At 41.3% G+C, this 13,784-nt stretch overlaps 1 pseudogene; it reads right to left on the bottom strand.

Annotated features, from left to right (window-relative positions):
* Positions 1-11,676: 11,676 nt before the first annotated feature.
* LOC101734108 lies at positions 11,677-13,619 on the bottom strand (annotated as a pseudogene).
* Between the last annotated feature and the right edge of the window lie 165 nt (positions 13,620-13,784).

The raw sequence follows: 13,784 nt of genomic DNA on the forward strand, positions 1-13,784 counted from the left end.
GCTCACATGGCTAGGGAATAGGGTCTGGATTTCTGCAGCAGCTGGTCTGGAGAGGGGAAGTGTAGCCAGTGCTGGGCTGAGCTTTCCTGTGTGCTGTCAGTCTGTGCAGGAATTAAGAGATGTACTGCTTTAGAAATTAGCAGTGTTTCCTTATCCACCTTGAGTGCACTTTAACCCTTTCAAACTCTGCCTTGTATATTATCCCCCACTTACAATTTGGTGTATTTACATACACATGGTGGGGATCTGGCTGAGCCATAAAAACCAGTTAAAGCAAATCTTGGAAGTGAAGGAAAAGCACATAACAGAAATACTGGAAGAAGAGAAAACAAATGGATAAGGAAAGGGAAATAGAAGCAAAGACCTTGAGAACAAAGGTATATAAGGTATATACTGTGGTAAATGACGTATAATCTCTGTTTATACATCATAGTGCCAATATAATTAGCAACAAAAATATGACTGTGGCCCTTTTCCTTAAGTTTATTGTGTTATTGTATTTATTGGGTTTATTACCCAACAAACACTTTTTGGCTAGAAAGTGCTTAAAACACTAGTGCACTTGGTGTGTCTGATGCTGCCATTCCAACCATGGAAAATGGGGGTGTTTTGTAACGTGGGTGTGGTAAAAAAATATCGCATCACTTAGCGCAGCATATACTTTTGTCCCTCTTTTTAATTTTTAAATGTTGGGAGGTATGGCAAGGTAGCCCACCCTATGTGTGGGTTATAACACATTTGCAATGTAACAAGCCCAATGAGGGGGGAGTGTTGCATGCTGCTTATAAAGGAATCGGGCTGAAGTTCTATTGTGAATATGTAAAGGGAGAAAGCTACACACTGCAGAAGGTTGACTTGAGAGAGGGTGGAGCGACTGGAACATGGGCGGGGGACAGAAGTGGGGCTGAGATGGACTTACGAAGTAGTGAGGTAGTGATAAGGTAGCATTAAGGTTTGCATAAGTGCAGTAAAGAGAAAAAAGTGGAGCAGGTAGTTGATAGTAAAGGAAGTACATGGGAATGTAAGGGGAAGAAGGGAAGTGCCAGCAAAAAAAAGGAAAATGGGGAGTAGGGAGGAAAGAGGCCATGAAGGGGGAAGAAAAAAATTGGAAGAGATGTGTGGAGAGGTGATGGTTAGAGAAGCATAGAGTAGTGTTGGCAGAGTGGAAAGAGAGAAAAGAAAGGATTTTAAAGAAAGAAAATAAATTTGATAGAATGGGACTGCAGCTAGGGTACTGACAGTAATGGGAAGAGTGAAGAGGTAGTAGAGAGCAGAAGAGAAGAGTAAAGAGGGAAGGGACACAAACACTGTGAAAAGAGGATGGTAGAATAGAAATTGGTAAGAAGCTAAAGGTGGCCATACACGAGGCGATTTCGCTCGTTGTGCGATGAACGATTATATCGACAAACGATCGTATGGCGATCGAGTTCCCATACGATATGCCATCCACGGGCAACGATAATTCGGGAAAGATTTTGTCGCATCATTATCGTAAAATACCTACGATCGTACATCTACGTACGATCGATGTCGTTGCTGGCAATCGTGACATGCGCAGAGAACAATCGTTGAAAGACAAATGTCTGACACTCACACCAACTGGCAGATTTTATCGTTAAACGACCAAAATTTTTAAACCTGGCCGATCGATTTTGGGGACGATAATGTCGGCTCGTTTAGTGGGCCGACGATCGTTCGTACACCACCAACTATACGATAACTTAACGATAGCATCGGATCGTTCGGGAATCGGTCGTTTGTAAGTAAAAAATCGGTCCGTGTATGGCCACCTTAAGGAAGGAAAAATGTTTAACTTGATGTTGGTAGTCACTGTGTAATTTGATCAATGTAACGTGCAAGTCACTGTGCCCTCAAAGGGCTACAGGGTTCCCGCGTCAGGCTGCATCAGTACGCTTAGCCCGCTTACACCTAAAGAATTACACACAGATGTCATTTTCAATTGCAATTGTGCCTGAGTCCTCAAAATGAGCACATTGTGTGTGTTTTGTCAGATGCAACCCTCATGCCTGACGCTTAAATTATGGAACAAAATGCTGCATTCTGCGTAAAAAAGACTGCAAATTGATGGGAAGGGAAGCAGCAATTCCCCACCAGGAGACTATAATAGAGCATTGCCGTAATATATACTTCTCACACTTGTTACACAGAATTTTGAATAAACCTTTATTATTTTGTATTTCCTTATCCTGATGTGCATTAGCTCTTTTCCATGCATTTTAATATGCACATAATGTAACTACCATATTTTTCGCCATATAAGACGCTCTGGAATATAAGACGCACCCAATTTTAAAGGAGGAAAATCTACAAAAAAAACATTCTGAACCAAATACCAAACCACCATATCCCCGGCTGACTACTGCCATCTCACTTGATTGAGAAGCGGCGATCTCTAATGTTCCCCACAGTCGCGATTATCTCTTAAGTAAATACCAGCTCTCAGAGCTGTGAGAGGACATCTGCCTGATTCAGCCCCCCTCCTCCTTCCTCCCGGCCACAGTTAACCCTTGAATGAATAACAGCTCTCAGAGCTGTGACGAAGCGCCTGCCCAAATCAACCCCCCTTCTCCCTCCAGTGTCACAGCGTGTGTGTTCTCCGTTCCTACCTGCAGCTATCACAAGCCTATTCTAACTGCCTCACTAGCTGGCGTGCCCCCACCCCCTGTGAACGTACAGACGTACCTCCTCAATGGCATGTCCTGCAGAAAGTACTCGCACTCCACTGTGCGCACAACAAGCAACAGCACAGTTATATGGGAAGTTGTGCTTGCGCGAGTATATACAGTAAGCGCATTTACAATTTTTCACTTTCCTTCTGTGTATTTGCCGTATAAGACGCACTAACTTTTCCCCCCCAGTTTTGGGGAAGAAAAAGTGTGTCTTATACGGTGAAAAATACGGTATATACCAAGCATGGGTCTGTTTGCACTAAACCTTGGTTTCAAGGTAAGTAAACCATTACATTGCATGTGTCACTCAGGTAATATCACTCATTTATAGCTTGTAAAAGTGCAAGGAGAGGAAATGTTTTACACAATGTAATGCTGTACTCATGCAGGAAATAAACTTATGTTGGCCCATTTTTAACTTAAACTTAAAACTCTACCCGCAAACAATGTAGGTGTTTATAAAAATATAGTGCATAAACAAGCTCATATGTAAAACCCTGCTTTATCTAAATAAACCATTTTCATAAAAATACTTTTTAGTAGTATGTGTTATTGGGTACTCCTAAATAGAAAATAGCCATTTTATGAATTAAGGGCCACCTCCTAGGATCCTTGGATTCACAGTGCAGACAAAGTCAAGGCACACATACAGTGGTGTGAAAAACTATTTGCCCCCTTCCTGATTTCTTATTCTTTTGCATGTTTGTCACACTTAAATGTTTCTGCTCATCAAAAACCGTTAACTATTAGTCAAAGATAACATAATTGAACACAAAATGCAGTTTTTAAATGAAGGTTCACGTTATTAAGGGAGAAAAGAAACTCCAAATCTACATGGCCCTATGTGAAAAAGTAATTGCCCCCCTTGTTAAAAAATAACTTAACTGTGGTTTATCAATTTCAATTTTCAATTTCAATATCAATTTCTGTAGTCACCCCCAGGCCTGATTACTGCCACACCTGTTTCAATCAAGAAATCACTTAAATAGGAGCTACCTGACAGAAGTAGACCAAAAGCACCTCAAAAGCTAGACATCATGCCAAGATCCAAAGAAATTCAGGAACAAATGAGAACAAAAGTAATTGAGATCTATTAGTCTGGTAAAGGTTATAAAGCCATTTCTAAAGCTTTGGGACTCCAGCAAACCACAGTGAGAGCCATTATCCACAAATGGCAAAAACATGGAACAGTGGTGAACCTTCCCAGGAGTGGCCGGCCGACCAAAATTACCCCAAGAGCGCAGAGACAACTCATCCGAGAGGCCACAAAAGACCCCAGGACAACATCTAAAGAACTGCAGGCCTCACTTGCCTCAATTAAGGTCAGTGTTCACGACTCCACCATAAGAAAGAGACTGGGCAAAAACGGCCTGCATGGCAGATTTCCAAGGCGCAAACCCCTTTTAAGCAAAAAGAACATTATGGCTCGTCTCAATTTTGCTAAAAAACATCTCAATGATTGCCAAGACTTTTGGGAAAATACCTTGTGGACCGACGAGACAAAAGTTGAACTTTTTGGAAGGTGCGTGTCCCATTACATCTGGCGTAAAAGTAACACAGCATTTCAGAAAAAGAACATCATACCAACAGTAAAATATGGTGGTGGTAGTGTGATGGTCTGGGGTTGTTTTGCTGCTTCAGGACCTGGAAGGGTTGCTGTGATAGATGGAACCATGAATTCTACTGTCTACCAAAAAATCCTGAAGGAGAATGTCCGGCCATCTGTTCGTCAACTCAAGCTGAAGCGATCTTGGGTGCTGCAGCAGGACAATGACCCAAAACACACCAGCAAATCCACCTCTGAATGGCTGAAGAAAAACAAAATGAAGACTTTGGAGTGGCCTAGTCAAAGTCCTGACCTGAATCCTATTGAGATGTTGTGGCATGACCTTAAAAAGGCGGTTCATGCTAGAAAACCCTCGAATAAAGCTGAATTACAACAATTCTGCAAAGATGAGTGGGCCAAAATTCCTCCAGAGCGCTGTAAAGGACTCGTTGCAAGTTATCGCAAATGCTTGATTGCAGTTATTGCTGCTAAGGGTGGCCCAACCAGTTATTAGGTTCAGGGGGCAATTACTTTTTCACACAGGGCCATGTAGGTTTGGATTTTTTTTCTCCCTAAATAATAAAAACCCTCATTTAAAAACTGCATTTTGTGTTTACTTGTGTTATCTTTGACTAATAGTTAAATGTGTTTGATGATCAGAAACATTTTGTGTGACAAACATGCAAAAGAATTAGAAATCAGGAAGGGGGCAAATAGTTTTTCACACCACTGTACATGCTAGGCCCGATCAGCCAATTAATGGTTAGAGTTCTGCCTTTTGCTTCCACGCTTCTTCCTGTTACAGTTAGAGCTGCACTCTTTCTAGTCATGTGATCTCTGAGGGAGCACACAGCCCTTCCCTAAATGGTGGCTCAAGGTAAATGATATAAAAGGCCAATATTTATTGATATATATATATGTATATATATATATATATATACTGTATATTTTCCAGTTTGGCAAGATTCTTTAATAGGCCATTTAATATAATATAAACTATTTGTTGGTTAAGTATTCTTTCTGGGGTTATAGTTTTCCTTTAATGAACATCAAAGAAGATGGAATGCCACTAAGCACACATTCAGATATAAGAGCAGAAACATTTTTAGTTGCATTACCCTGACCAACCAATTTCATTACACTGCCTAAAAACTGATTAAAAAAAGATGAAATGGACATGCTGACAGCTTCAAAAACAACATAATTTCTTTTTGAGAAATATATATATATTAAAAAAAAAAATACCTTCCCTGATAAGTAATGGCCTTGTTACATGAACAGCACACAGTGAAGCTAAATTGGGACCATATATAATCATGTGAAATACAGGTATGGGATCACTTATCCGGAAACCCATTATCCAGAAATTCTGAATTACAGAAAGGCCATCTCCCATAAACTCCATTATAAGCAAATAATTCTAATTTTTTAAAATGATTTCCTTTTTCTCTGTAATAATAAAACAGTACCTTGTACTTGATCCCAACTAAGATATAATTATTCCTTATCAGAGGCAAAACAGTCCTATTGGGTTTATTCAATATTTAAATTATTTTTAACAAACTTAAGTTATCAAAAACAGAAAAATCCCTTATCCGGAATGAAGGGTTCACATTAACAAGAGAGCCCGGGGTCCTAATAATCGGTAAAACCCTAACACGGAAAACCCCAGGTTCCGAGCATTCTGGATAACTGGTCCTGTACCTGTAATTACTCCAGGTGTGGTATTTTAAATCAAAATTAAAACATATATTTTATTAGCTTTATATTATTATTTTTTATATTTTATGTTATTATTATCCAAAAGAAATCACACATAACATCAATTAAAATGTTGATGTCAGCAGATCTAATATCTAAGCTATTGTTTTCCTCAACCTGCCAGCTCCTCTAGTGGAGAAAACAATTTGAGGGTTATTGGGCCCTTTAAGAAGATGACAGACGGGGTGCTTTGTTGCCTGAGGGAGACTAAGCTCCTGAGCCTCTGGATCCCATTCTAATAGCCGATTGAAGGTGCCCGAACATCGTAAATGTTAATGCTGAATCAACAGATATGGGTAAGAATTACTTTGTTTTTACCTGCATATCTGACGATTCAGCTCTTAAGGTCAGTACGGTGAAAAAACAATATTTCCTACGACTAATGGTCATGTGAAGCATCATAATGTAGCATGCATGGCCACCTTAAAGGAGAACTGAAGCCTAACTAAAGAAGTAGGGCAGAAATGTTGTACATTATGTTTTGGGCTTTTGTACCAGCCCAAGGCATATGCTCATGTGCTGCTGTCAGTTACTGAGCTTAAAGGAAAAAGAAAGTCAAAGTCACTTGGGGGTGCCAAAATGTTAGGCACCCCCAAGTGACTTTGACCACCTACCTTTTACCCCGGGCTGGTGCCCCTGTGAGGAGGGAACAGCACCAGCCCGGGGTAGCTGCCGGCGCTTGCCTCTGCCTGATTCGCTGTGCGCGCATGCGCAGTAGAGTGAAAAGCCAAACTTAAACTTTAAAGTCGGCTTTTCACTCCAGAAACGGAAGCCGGAATAAGGAAACGATCCGCTCCAGGTGCCCCGGGCTGGTGCATTTTTCTCCTAACAGGGGCACCAGCCCGGGGTACGAGGTAAGCGGTTAAATTCACTTGGGGGTGCCTAACATTTTGGCACCCCCAAGTGATTTTACCTTTCGTTTCCCTTTAAGGGCCAACTCAAAATATACTGCATGAATAGAATATAAATGTAACAGTAAAATTCATTCAGATTCACATTAAATGACAGATCTGAAACCAGGGCAACTGCATCAGAACTGAATAATTAACCCTGTAGAATCCGCTCATATGACAGACATATCTCATTTTCTGTTGATAATTTGCAACAACCCCTAAGCTCAGCCTCTCAACAGCTGCTTAGAGCGCACTGGGCATGTGCACTGTCCCGGACAGTTCTAACAGAATCCAAGATAGGGAGCTACTGTGACAACTGAAAAGACCTATATCATTACTACTATAGAGATGCTGAAACTTTAAGCCAGTCCAGTCAGTTTATTATATAAAATATGGCATTTCTAGCCATATTCGTTGTTAGGATTTAGTTCTACTTTAAGTCAACAGCTTTTATCTGCTCCTTTATAGCCACCTTTACACACTGATATATACCTGCCTTATCTGCCTGTGGGTTATGAGCTTTTATTGCACCTTACACACATTCTTTACTATAAGAGAATACAAAGTACACAGAAGTACAGTATATGCATAGGATTATAGATATAATATAACCAATAATACAATGCTAGATTTTGTCTAATGAAGAAAAAGCATATTTATTGAAGAAGTAGAAGCCTTAAAAAAAAGTTATTCCATAATTCCCATGGAGACACAGGCAAAAACAATGTAGCCACAAATTTTCCTCCGGCCCCAGAGGCCCCAGGACAAGAGGCCCCCGAGGCCGAATATGCCCCAGAGGCCCCATCATCGGCCCCCGAGGCCCCGGACACTGCCCCCGAGACCCCGGACACTGCCCCCCTTCCTTCCTCCCCCAGTTTCCCCCCAGGCCCCGGACTCCCCCCAGGCCAAGCGCTGGGCGCCAGGTTCTCCTGCGCACGAGGGACCATCAGTGCAGGAGGACCTGGCCAACATCAAGGCCGAGCTGGCCCAGCTCCGGGGGGAAATGGCAGAACTCAGGAGGGACATGCGAGAACTCAAGGGCAGCAAGCCCTAAGATTTTTCTTTCCCAGTTTTTCCCCTTTAATTGTAAAAAAAAATTGTTTTATTTTTGTACTTTTGAACTGGTTAATGTCTAATTATTTTTCCTTCCTTGATATGGTATTCTATACTTTCATGTAGTTTCCCCTACACTCTTACATTTATCAGTAACAGCATCAATATGCTATATGGGTTAAATGTTTGCAAATATTCTGCCAACAATTTTGCCTTTAGCCCATTTTGCTGAATAGTAAAACTTGCGTTAATTAGTACGTAGCGTATTTTCTGGCGAGTGTGATAACTGCCAATCAAATGTTTTGTTGCCAGAATAATTGCAATATTATATTTGTTCCCGTTTAATAAAGTGCCCATAACATATTTGCCATTTATTCTGTGTCTAAAATCTCCCACTTAATTTAAGCCACTTTAGCAAACGGACCCCTAAGTATTTGGCTAAATATCCTTAAATGCCCCCCCTGCCCATTTTATTATCTCTAGCACTTTTTTTCTTACTTTTATTTGTATTGGGTTTTTGGGGTTTTTTTTGCAAATAAACATTTTTACAGCACCTCTCTAGCACTCTGTGCTCTCCCAGGGCAAAATGTCGCCAGTTTTATGCTGCCGATTGTCGCGTGCGTAATGTCGCGACAATTAGCGCATACGATAAATAGCATGCATGCAGAAAATACCGTGCACGCTATTTATCGCGACAAAACTATCGCATGAAATACCGCACGTAAAATAGCGCGAGTATGCTTATAGTGAATCATGCGAAAGTCCCGACATACTGTTCTTCCACTTTGGCTTATTCTTCCTCTTTTTCTTCTTCTTCTTAGCGCCCCCCATTTTCTAAAAGCTACTCCTCCTACAGTTTTAGGGGTACAACACCCAAACTCCCCACACATCGTCGCCCGATACCGGAGCAGGTTGCTTGTGCTTTTCTAAGCGATCCGGCCCCCCATCTTTTTGTGGCGCCGCTCTGAACACCCCAATTTTTCCATTGACTTTGACAGGGAAGATTTTCAAACTGCTGCCACACTTACAGCTTTGAAGCTACACCCCCCAAACTTGAATAACATAATCATGGGATGACCCCAAAGGGGGAGGGGACAACAACAGCCAATCAAATTTCACCCATTGACTTTAATGGGGAAATTGAAACTGCTGCCAAATCTTAGCTATGAGGCTACACTCCCCAAACTTGACAGCCTGAATGAAAATATGATGATTGCTGGATGCCCAAAAGTGGGCGGAGCTGTGAACAGCCAATTAGATTTTACCTATTGATTTAGCGGAAATTCAACCTGCTGCCATTCTCACAGTAATAACACCAGGACCCCAAACTTTGCAGGGTTAGGCACCAGGTAACTGTGGTTCAAGGTAAGAAAAGATGGGTGGAGCCACCAACAGCCAATCAGAGTTTACCTATTGACTTTCAATGGGGAAATCCAACCTGCTGCCAGTCTCACAGTAATAACACCAGTGTCCCCAAACGTTTCACAGTTGGTCACTAGGGGACTGCAGTTTTACTTTTGAAAAGTAGGCAGAGCCACCAACAGCCAATCAGATTTCACCTATTGATTTTTAATGGTTTGATGCCAGGGTTCCCAAACTTTGCATAGTCAGTCACTGGGTGACTACACATTTAAGGTTTTTTGTATTTTTTTAGTGGGTGGAGCCACCAACAGCCAATCAGATTTTACCAATAGACTTTTAATGGGAAAATTCAACCTGCTGCCATTGTCACAGAATCAACACCCGGGTCCCCAAACTTTTCACAATTGGTCACTAGGGGACTGCAGTTTTAGTTTTGAAAAAGTGGGCGGAGCCACCAACAGCCAATCAGATTTCACCTATTGAATTTTATTAGTTAGGTGCCAGGGTTCCCAAACTTTGCACATTCAGTCACTGGGTGACTATGTTCCAAGTTTGGAAAAGCCAACAGCCAATCAGATTTCACCTATAGACTTCATATGTTTAAATTTAAACTGCTGCCATTCTTTAAATATTAATACTAAGGTCCCCAAACTTTGCAGAGCTAGTCACCAGGTAACTGCGGTTCAGAGTTGGAAAACATGGGCGGAGCCACCAACAGCCAACCCATTTCCACCCATTAAATTTCATTGGTTTATATTTAACTGATGCCATTATTTAAGTATTAATTCCAGAGTTGTTAAACTTTCCAAAGTTACTAACTGGGTATTTGCCGTTCAAAGTTAGAAAAAAGTGGGCGGAGACACCAACAGCCAGTCACATTTCACCTATTTACTTTCAATGGTGAAGTGTAAAATGCTGTCAGTCTCACAATTTTTATGAGTCCCCAAACTTTGAACAGTTGGTCACTGGGGGACGCAGTTCAAAAATAGGGAAAATGGGCTCAGCCACTAACAGCCAATCAGACTTCATCCATTGAATTTTATTCATTTAAATTTAAAATGCTGCCATTCTCACAGTATTTATGCCAGGGTGCCCACTGTTTGTCACTAAGTGACTTCCACTCAAGGTTAGAAAAAGTGGGCACACTCATCAACCACCAATCACAATTTACCTATTGACTTTTATTGGTTTAAATTTAAACTGCTGCCTGTAACTATTAATCCTAGGGTCCCTAAACTTTGCAGAGTTAGTCACTGGGTAACTGCAGTTCCAGGTTAGAAAAAGGGGGTGGAGCCACCAATCAGATGTCACTTGTTGACATTCAGTGGGGAAATTTAAATTGCTGCCATTCAGACACTATTAAAACCAGGGTCCCCAAACTTTTCTCAGTGGTTTTTACTATATAACTGTGGTCCAAGGTTAGAAAAAGTGGGCGGAGCCAACAAAAGATCAGATTTCATTCAGTGACTTCACGCTTTTCAACCCAACATGAAGTTTGTTCTCAAACTTCCCTTTCTAGTTATTTTTACTATTTATATGACCTACTACTTTGGCCCCACAGCAATTTAGTTAACTCATGCAGAAACTTGTATAACCTGTGGATCAATCAATGATAATGCAGAGGAGTGTGATGGCACCGGTAGGTGAATACTTATTAAAAAGTAACATGAGCTGTTACATTGGGTCACTTTGAAGAACAAAACTTTTTCCCTATATGGCAGTTTGAGGGTTGTCTGGTCACAGTATATGCATATATCTGAACCCCTGTCTCTACTGTACCTAAGAGGATTAAGTGATAACAGAGAAAGTTCTAGTAACCCACAGCGGAGGCTTGTTTCATTTATGGAAAACTGTATTCTGAAATTCATGATCTATACATAATTATAATTGCAGATATTTGTTTAAAATATAACCAAAAAAATTAATTTGTGTTATAGTTAAATTCCTTTGTGCAGAGTGAAGCCCCGCCCCGACTTCCTGTTCAGGTCTCTCATAAAAAAAAAAACGGCTAATGCACAGACTGGCTCCTGCTGCCTCCAGGCATGCGCAGCAGGCTCCCCACTCCGACAACCTCGTCGAATTGAAGAGAGAACTGAACAGGAAGTGGGGGTGGGGCTTCACTCTGCACAAGGAAGCAACGAAAAAAAAATACCTTCTGACTGAGGAACCAGGTCAGAGAGAATGCTGGGACAAAGGTAGGTGATTCTGGAGGCTGTTTAGAGTAATTTTACGCATAGAAAATTTTTTTTTTAACTTATTCTTTAAGGGGCAGTTCACCCCTTTTAGCATGATAAATAAAGGTAAACTACCCCTTTACGTTCAGGATATGGTGCTGTGTCATATAACTATTTTACAATAAACAATACGGAACCAAGGTTTTTGTTGGTTTTATTTTGTATTTCAAAAAACCTGCGGTAATATAAGATTGGTAGTAATTGCTGTGCAGTGTCAGTAGCAGGCAAAAGGGAAAATATGGATTACAGTAACTGAATGTTAAGATCTAATTTAGTCTCTCTTGTTCTTCTTCTTCCTTGAGCAGCATTTTCTGAAAATAGCTTTTAAGAACTTGTATAGTAAAGAGATACAAATAATAGCTATGAAAGCAAGAAATGCAATAACATCTAAAAGATAGTACTGGTACCACGGCAGATTGTTGCCTACAGCCTGCAGATGGCCCGCTCCTCCATGGCGCATAGTAAACTCTGTCCAAAATACTGCAGCATTTAGTGGTGCTATTGGGGTGTCTCGATGCAGCTTGGAGAGGTGTTTCATTGCAGCACCATAGGAAGGATCATCTATTATTAGGCGCACTGCACTGAAAATTTCCTCTGAATAAATATCTGCCAGATTTTCTAACAAGATGGCAGCTCCTTTTGTCTTCAATCGTAGAATGTTCTCAAACTGATCACCAAAAAGTGGAATACCAACTATGGGGACTCCATGGTATATAGCTTCATAGACACCGTTTTCTCCACCATGGGCTAAAAATGCTTTTGTATTAGGGTGGCCTAGAATGTCATTTTGGGGTATCCAATCTGCAATCAATGTGTTATTTCCTAGTGTGTCTAGTTTTTCTCCAGAATAACGCCAGATTACTTTTTCCGGTAGTCGTGCTAAGCCTGCGGCAATTTCTCGGGCTATGTTGTAAGGCAGATACTTCGCAAGTGTTACCATGGAAAAGACTACCACTCCCTGACTAGCGCCATCCATGAATTGTTGCAAGTGATGTGGAAGTGGCTTAGTTGGCTTGCACTGAAATCCACCTATATACACCGCATTTGGCATTATTGGTCGTGGGAACTCAAAAACAAAATCTACTTTCATGAGATATATATCAGCCTTCTTATACATCTCTAACAATCCAACATCTGTGTGGAGGTAGAGTTGACATAATTTATCATAGACTGGGTAGATCAGCAAGTGACTAGCCACATAATACATGGAAAAAAGGAGAACGTTAGTCACCCTTTCTGAAAAATACATCTTATCTGTCTGCCTAGAATTTATAACAGGTACATAGGACAAGGGTGAAGGTGCTGTAACAAAATGGATATCTTCTGTGGGCATCCATCTTCCAAAAAATACCATGGGGAGCTTCAGGTGGTGAGCCAGCATTGGCCCCGCAATATTATAGGGGTCAGCCAGGACCAAATCGAATCTAGTATTTCTCAGTTCATTCATAATGTTATTGTTTTCAAAAAGTGCACTTACTGCAACGGACACAATCTGTGTCCCTGACAGGACGGTCTGAATGAAATTCCAAGCTAAAGAGAAAGGAGAGGAATGTTTGGATAGAGCAATTGTGAAGACAAATTCTAGAGCGTACTTCTCAAACTTGTCCCTGCTCATCGCTTGATTTTCCGCCATTGACACATTTATAACACGGAAGTCCTCTGAATACTCTTCGATGTAGAAACTGTTCGAGGGCCTGAGGACTGTCAGCTCGTGTCCTTTCTGAACCAGCTCCATCATTAGTATCTTTATATTGATCCAGTGACTTGCCTCTACTGGTACTACAAGAATCTTCCCAGCCTGAACAGAGGACAAGACAGCGGCACATAGAAACACTGAGGTGCCTAGCATTCTCCTCATGGGCGCCATTTAAGAACCGGCAGAACTCGGATTCATTGAGTTTGTGAAGAACTCGTCTTCTTGCTATAAAACAACTTTACAAGGCGCACACTCATTCAGATAAGGCAAGGCACGCCTGCATGAGAGTGTTTTTATCTATGGCACGGCAAGGGCACGGGTTTTGCTGAGTCACAACGCCAAACAATACACTGATATGATTTTTAGGGGGGCGGTTGTTACGGTGCAAGGTAGCCCACCCTATGTCTGGGTTATAACACATTTACAATGTAACAAGCCCAATGAGGGGGGAGTGTTGCATGCTGCTTATAAAGGAATCGGGCTGAACTTCTATTGTGAATATGTAAAGGGAGAGAGCTACACACTGCAGAAGGTTGACTTGAGAGAGGG

This window comes from Xenopus tropicalis, chromosome 1 (genome assembly GCF_000004195.4).
Source record: "Xenopus tropicalis strain Nigerian chromosome 1, UCB_Xtro_10.0, whole genome shotgun sequence".
NCBI classification, from domain to species: Eukaryota; Metazoa; Chordata; class Amphibia; order Anura; family Pipidae; genus Xenopus; species Xenopus tropicalis.